Source organism: Oryx dammah, unplaced genomic scaffold (assembly GCF_014754425.2).
Source record: "Oryx dammah isolate SB20612 unplaced genomic scaffold, SCBI_Odam_1.1 HiC_scaffold_23, whole genome shotgun sequence".
Lineage (NCBI taxonomy): Eukaryota > Metazoa > Chordata > Mammalia > Artiodactyla > Bovidae > Oryx > Oryx dammah.
This window is the reverse complement of record NW_024070207.1, coordinates 56,730,299-56,738,519: the sequence shown is the minus strand read 5'-3', so window position 1 is coordinate 56,738,519 and position 8,221 is coordinate 56,730,299.

The following is an 8,221-nucleotide window of genomic DNA, read 5'->3' as shown; positions in this document are numbered from 1 at the left end:
TGAGCGACTGAACTGAACTGAAATGTAGTTGTAAAATGTTTCATTAAATTGTTTTACTATTAACACAAGACATTGAAATGATTTTATGAGAATGTAGCCCTGTTTTCCTGGCCTCTTAAGGCATCATTTCTCCAAAGGAGAATGTTCCCCTCCTTAAGAGATGCTATCTGCAGAATGGGGTTTGCTGGTAGAGTTGGCAAGTATTACATATAATTGTCCTTTCCAGGGAATCATACTTCACATGAGCATATGAAAAGCTTTAGCCTTGCAGGAGAGAAACTTGTTGATTTTTGTCGAACCTAGTATTCCCCAAATTTAGCTTACCAGGCAAGCATATTTTATCCATTACAGCAATTCTTAGAAATGCTGATTGAACACTTGGTCTCAAACAATAGTGGTATTTCAATATCAGGGACTATCTGAGTTTGTTCACAGCAGTGTAGACTCTAGCGTACTAAAAGAGGAGAGGAAGGATCCTCCCTGTTTTGGCTTGAAATCCTAACCCCTTAATACCCAAGGTGATGGCATTTGGAGGTGGGGCCTTTGGAGGTGATTAAGTCATGAGTGGAAGGCCCTCATGAGTGGAATTAGTGCTCTTATAGACTCCAGAGAGCTCCCTTGTCCCTTCACGTGAGGATATGGTGAGAAGGCTGCCATCTATGAATCAGGCAGAGGGCCATCACCAGACACTGAATCTCAGCACCTTTATCTTGTATTTTCTGCCTCCAGAACTTTGAGAAATAAATGTAAATAAATGTTGTTTAAGCCACCCAGTCTATGGTCTTTTGTTACAGCAGCCTGAATGGACTAATCTTTTGCTTAAAAAGTCATTGTTTTCCTTTTGGGGGTGGTGGTAGAGGGATGATGTTTCTAGCACCTGAGGAAAGCAAATGGCCTGTTCAATACTGCTCCCCCCTCAACCACTGCATGAAGTCAGACAGTTGTCAACAGGCTTCCTTCAATAGCCTTATGTTAACACCATCAGTATCCACTGGAATATGTTTTGATTATAAGGCCATACAGTGTAGGTAAACCACTTAAGACTTCTAGTTTGGTCTGCCAGGTTTCCAATGCACTGTTCCCTCCAGTTCTCTCATAAGACTCACTGAACAAATTTGAAGTGGCTTCTTCTGACTAGGCACTTAACAATGGGGGAATGCAGAAGTGGAAAGAGGTGTTCTGACTGGCATCTGGAAGGACACATGGCTCAATTATTGGCCTTGGAGTCACACAGGTGATGGGCTCAGTCCCACAAAACTGCACCCACTTGTTCAGATGCCTATTCCAAACCCCGGTTGTCACCCTCTGCTTCTGATTAACTAGCTGCACATCTGAGGTTCCCAACAATGCCTCCTTGGGTTCAACAGATTTATAGAGCAGCTTACAGAGCTTGGAGGACATTTCACTTCAGTGTTTACCAGTTTATTATAAAGGATATAGATGGACAAGCAGCCAGGTGAAGAGGTACCAGGGTGAGGTCCAGCCAGCTCTGACAGACAAGAGCTTCTGTCCCCACAGAACTGCAGTGTGTTCCCTCCCAGCATGTGGATGCATTCTGGTTCAACAAGGAAGCTCTCAACCCCATCCTTTTGAGTTTTTAAGGAGGCTTCATTACACAGTGTTAAAAAACACATGGACTTCCCTGGTGGTCCAGGGGATAGGAATCTACCTGCCAATGTGGAGGACACAGGTTTGATCCCTGGTCCAAGAAGATTCGACATGCTGCTGAGCAACAAAGCCTATGGGCCTTAACTACTGAGCCTGCACTCTGGAGCCCAAGAGCTGCAACTTTGGAGCCTGCATACTACAACTGCTGAAACCCATGTGACTAGAGCCAGTGCTCTGCAGCAAGAGAAGCCATAGCAATGTACCACAATGAAAAGCAGCCCCTGCTCACAGCAAACTAGAAAAAGCCCATGTGCGGTAATGAAGACTCAGCACAATTAAAAATAAATACATAAATTATTTACAAACTTATATATACCCAATATCAGTCAGTTTAGTCACTCAGTTGTGTCTGACTTTGACCCCATGGACTGCAGCACGCCAGGCTTCCCTGTCCATCACCAGCTCCCAGAGCTTGCTCAACCTCATGTCCATGGAGTCGGTGATGCCATCCAACCATCTTATCCTTTGTCATCCCCTTCTCCTCCTGCCTTCAATCTTTTCCAACATCAGGGTCTTTTCCAATGAGTCAGTTCTTTGCATCAGGTGGTCAAAGTATTGAAACTTCAGTTTCAGCATCAGTCTTTCCAATGAATATTCAGGACTGATTTCCTTTAGGAAAAGAAAAGCTATGACCAACCTAAATAGCATATTAAAAAGCAGATACATTACTTTGCCAACAAAGGTCAGTCTAGTCACAGTGACTAAACTGACTGATATTGGGTATATATAGGAGTTTTAAAATAATTTATGTATTTATTTTTAGTTGTGCTGAGTCTTCATTATTGCACATGGGCTTTCTCTAATTGCTGTGAGCAGGGGCTACTCTTCATTGTGGTGCACGGACTTCTCATTGCTATGATAGTAGGAGACTTTAACACCCCACTCACATCAATGGGCATATCTTTGAGACAGAAAATCAGGCAACAGAGATTGCTAAATGATAACAACAGAACAGTCACAATTTATATTTTCAGGACATTACATCAAAAAAAAAATCCAGAATACACATTCTTTTCAAGTGCACATGGAACATTCTCTAGGACTGACAAAAAACTAGGGCACAAAACAAGCCTCAATAAATTTAAGAGTATAGAAATTATCTTTTCTAACCACAATGGCATGCAACTAGAAATCAACCACAGAAAAGGAAATGAGTAAAAAATGATTACATGGAGGCTAAACAGCATGATAACTAAAAAACCAATGGGTCAACAATGAAATCAAAGAAGAAATTAAAAATTCCTCGAGGCAAATAACCATGAAAACATAGCCATACAAAATCTATGGGATATAGCAAAAGCATTCCTACAGGGAAGTTCATAGCAGTACAGGCCTTCTTTAAAAACAAGTAAAATCTCAAACAACCAAACTCACCACCTCAAAGATTTAGAAAAAGAAAAAACAAAACCTAAAGTCAGAATAAGGAAGGAGATAATAAAGATCAGAGAGGAAATAAAGATTTCAAAACTTAAAAAGTCAATAAAACCAAGAATTGGTTCTTTGAAAGGGTATAGAAAATTGACAAACCTCTGACCAAGCTCATCAAGAAGAAAAGAGAGAAAATAAACAGACAAAATAAGAAATGAAAGAGGAAAAACTATATAACTCATACTGCAGAAATACAAAAAAACCATAGGAGAATACTATGAGCAATTATATGCCAATGAATTTGACAACCTAGATGAAATGGACAAGTTTTTAGAAACATACAGCCCACCAAAACTGAATCAAGAAGAAATAGAAAAAAAAAAAAGACAACTTGAAAAGACCAAGCATCAGAAATGAAATAGAATCTATAATAAAAACAAATCCAGAACATTCCCTACAAACAAAAGTCCAGGACCAGATGGCTTCATAGGTGAGTTCTACCAAATATCCAAAGAAGCTCTTATACTGATCCTTCTCAAAGTTTTCCAAAAGACAAGAGGATGGAACACTTCCAAAATCATTTTATGAAGCCACCATCACCTGATGCTGAAACTAGGCAAAGACACTACCAAAAAAGAAACAGTCCAATATCTTTGATAAATATATATGCAAAAATTCTCAACGAAGTATTAGCTAACTGAATCCAGCAACACAAAAAGAAAAATCATACACCATGACCAAGTTGGATTCATCCCAGGGTCACAAAGATGGTTCAGTATGCACAAATCAATCAATGTGATACACCACATCAACAAAGAGCAAAAACCATATGATCATCTCAATAGATGCAGAAAAAAATGAAATAAAATTCAACATCCATTTATGATTAAAACTCTTACCAATGTGGGTATAGAGGGAACATACCTCAACATAATAAAAGCTATTTATGACAAACCCACAGCTAATCTAATAATGGTAGAAAGCTGAAAGCCTTCCCACTAAAATTTGAAACAAGACAAGGAAACCCTCTTACTTCTCTTAACATTATATTTGAATTCCTAGCCATAGCAATCAGATAAGAGAAAAAAAGTATTCAGATTGGTAGGGAAATGGGTAAAACTGACACTGTATACAGGTGACATGATATATATATATATATATATATATATATATATATGCAGAAAACCCTAAAGACTCCACACAAAAACTACTAGAACTGATCAACAAATTCAGTAAGGTAGCAGGATATGGAGAAGGAAATGGCAACCCACTCCAGTGTTCTTGCCGGGAGAATCCCAGGGATGGTGGAGCCTGGTGGGCTGCTGTCTATGGGGTCACACAGAGTCAGACACGACTGAAGTGACTTAGCAGAAGCAGCAGGATTTAAGATTAACGTACAGAAATCAGTTGCAGGGAGTGGAGGAGGGAGCGGGGCGGGGCGGGGTGGGGTGGGGGAGAGAAATTGTTTGTATTTCTTTACACTAACAATGAAATATCAGAAAGGGAAGGTAAACAATCTGTTTTAAAATTACATTAAAAAAATACTTAGAAATAAACCTGACCAAGGAGGTGAAAGACATATGCTGAGAACTAAAAGAACATTCTTTTAGTTCCACTTCCCTGGTGGCTCAGTGATAAAGAATTCCCCTGCAATGCAGGAGCCATAGGAGACGTGGGTTCAATCCCTGGGTCCAGAAGGTCCCTTGGAGGAGGGTGTGGCAACCAACTCGAGTACTCTTGCCTGGAGAATCCCATGGACAGAAGAGTCTGGCGGGCTACAGTTCATAGGGTCACAAAGAGTTGGACACGACTGAAGTAACTTAGCACAAAAAAATTTTAATAGAGGAAACTGAAGATGATTCAAGGAAATGGAAAGATATCCCATGCTCTTGGATTGAAAGAATTAATATTGTTAAAATGGCCATACTACCCAAAGGAATCTACAGATTTAATGTGATCACTATCAAACAAATTACCCATTATATTTTTCACAGAAGTAGAACAAATAATCTTAAAATTCATTTGGAGCCATGAAAGACCCAAAATTGCCAAAGCAATCCTAAAGGAAAAAAAAAAACCAAGTAGGAGGCATAGCCCTCCCAAACTTGAGAAGTATTACAAAGCTACAGTAGTCAAAACAGCATGATATTGACACAAAAACAGACATACAGATCAATGGAACAGAATAGAGAGCCCATAAATAAACCCACACACCTGTGGTCAATTGTGTAAAATGTGTACTCAGTCACTCAGTCGTGTCTGACTCTTTGGGACCCCATGGACTACACAGCCTGCCAGGCTCCTCTGTCCATGGGATTCTCCAGGCAAGCATGCTGGAGTAGGTTGCCATTTCCTTCTCCAATGGATCTTCCCGACCCAGGGGTCGAACCCGGGTCTCCTGCATCTCCTGCATTGGCAGGTGGATTCTTTACCACTCAGCCACCTGGGAAGCCCTAATGGTCAGATAATCTTCAACAAAGGAGGTAAGAATACACAATGTGGCAAAGACAGTTTCTTCAGGAAGTGGTGCTGGGAAAGCTGAACAGCCACATGTAAATCAATGAAGTTGGAACACACCCTCTCACCATATATAAAAATAAACTCAATGGCTTAAGGACTTAAACATAAAACATGACACCATAGAACTCCTCGAAGAGATCATAGGCAAAGCATTCTCTGACATTAATTATTTCAATGTTTTCTTAGGTCAGTCTCCCAAGGCAATAGAAATAAAAGCAAAAATAAACAATAGGACCTAATGAAACTTATAAGGTTTTGCACAGCAAAGGAAACCACAAACAAAATGAAAACACAAGTTACAGACTGGGAGAAAATATTTGAAAATGGTGCAACCAACAAGGGCTTAATTTCCAGAATAAACAAACAGTTCATACAACTCAATAAGAAAAAACAAATGTCCCAGTTGAAAAATGGGGAGATCTAAATAGACATTTCTCCAAAGAAGACATACAGATGGGCAATAGGCACATGAAAACATGATAAAAAAGATGATCAACATTGCTAATTATTAGAGAAATGCCAATCAAAACTACCATAAGGTACCACCTCATATCAGTCAGAGCGGCCATCATTAAAAAGCCTACAAATAACAGGGAATTCCCTGGCATCCCAGTGGTTAGGACTCCACACTTAAGGGAATGGGTTCAACCCCCGGTTGGGGAACTAAGATCCTGTAAGTCGTACAGTGTGGCCAAAAAAAAAAAAAAAAAAAAAGTCACAAATAACAAATGCTGGAGAGTGTGTGTAGAAAAGGGAGCGAGAGCCCTCCTATACTGTTGGTGGAATGAAAGTTGGTACAGCTGCTATGGAAAACAGTATGGAAGTTCCTCAAAAAACTAACAATAGAGCTACCATATGATCCAGCAACACTCTTGGGCATATATCCAAAAAATATGACAACTCTAATTTGAAAATATACATGTACCCCTATGTTCATAGCAGCACTATTCATAATAGCCAAGACATGGAAACAATCTAAACATCCACTGAATCGATAAAGATGTGATACTTACACAGTGGACTACTACTCAGCCATAAAAAGAAATGGAATTTTGCCATTTGTAGCAACATGGATGAACCTAGAGATTATTATACTAAGTGAAGAAAGTCAGGAAAAGACAACCACCATATGATATCACTTATATGTAGAATCTAAAATATGGCACAGAGGAACCTATCTGCAAAGCAGGAGACTCATGGACACAGAGAACAGACCTGAGGTTGCCAAGGGTGGGGGATGAGACTGGGAGTTTGGGATTCGGTAGATGCAAAACTATTATATTTATGATGGATAAACAACAAGGTCCTAATGTATAGCACAGGGAACTATATTCAGTATCCTGTGATAAACCATAAAGGAAAAGAATATGAAAAAGAATGTATATATGTGTATATCTGAATCAGTTTGCTGTACCACAGAAATTAACACATTGTAAATCAACCATACTTCAATAAAAATTAAAGAAATAAGGAAAAACTGAGACTAGCCTTGAAAACTCCTTGAGCAGACAAAACCTGTTTAGTCACACAAGCAAGGCTTAATTTAACTTTGGGAGACTAACCTGACCTAGGTCATTTCTTGATTATGCTTCTGAAAATCTTAAGACAAAGTTGAACTGTTTTCCAAGGCTGATATGAGGTAACCACTGACCAATTCCCTACCGTTTAGGAAAATTCTAATAAGCAATCACCGTGAAGCAAAAACAGTCACTGCTCTCATGCTATGTAAACTACTTTGTAACAGTACACCCCTGGGCCTCATTCCATGTTTTGGTTTAAGTGCTCTGTGTTTACAAACTGTCTTTTTGGTGTGTGTGCAATAAACATTCATTAATTACTACAGTGATAGTGAAGTCACTCAGTCATGTCCGACTCTTTGCGACCCCATGGACTGTAGCCTGCCAGGCTCCTCTGTCTATGGGATTTTCCAGGCAATAGTCCTGGAGTGGATTGCCATTTCCTTCTCCAAGGGATCTTCCCAACCCAGGGATTGAACTCGGGTCTCCCGCATTATAGACAGTCGCTTTATTGTCTGAGCCACCAGGGGTCATTAATTACTGCTTTGATGATTAATTGACTTTGTTATTTTTCTGTGATTTTTTGGGTAAATTATTTATTCATTTATTTAAGTTGTGCTGGGTCTTCACTGTTGCATGGGCTTTTCTCTAGTTGCGGCAAGCAGGGGCTACTCTCTAGCTGCTGCACACGAGTTTCTCATTGTTTTGGCTTCTCTCATGGAACACAGGCTCTAGGGCACTCAGGCTTCAGCAGCTGTGGTACATGGACTTAGTTGCTCCTCAGCAAGTGGGATCTTCCTGAATCAGGGCTTGAATCTGCATCTCTTGCATTGGCAGGTGGTTTCTTATCCACTTTGCCACCAGGGAAGTCTTTCTGTGATCTTTTAACAAGTCACAAAGATCACCATTGATTGTGACATGTCACAATTGATTAAATCATTGGTCATTGGTGATTGAACTTAGTCTTATTCAGCCTCTCACCCATCTTCCCTCCTCAGAAGTCAGGGTGGGGGTGGAAACTAAAAGTTCCAGCCCTCTAACATTGCAGCTTGGTTCCCCTGGCAACCAGCCCCTATCCTAAAGTTATCTAGGGGATTTCAAAAGTATCCTCATTAACATAACCAAAGACACTTTGATTGCACTTGTTC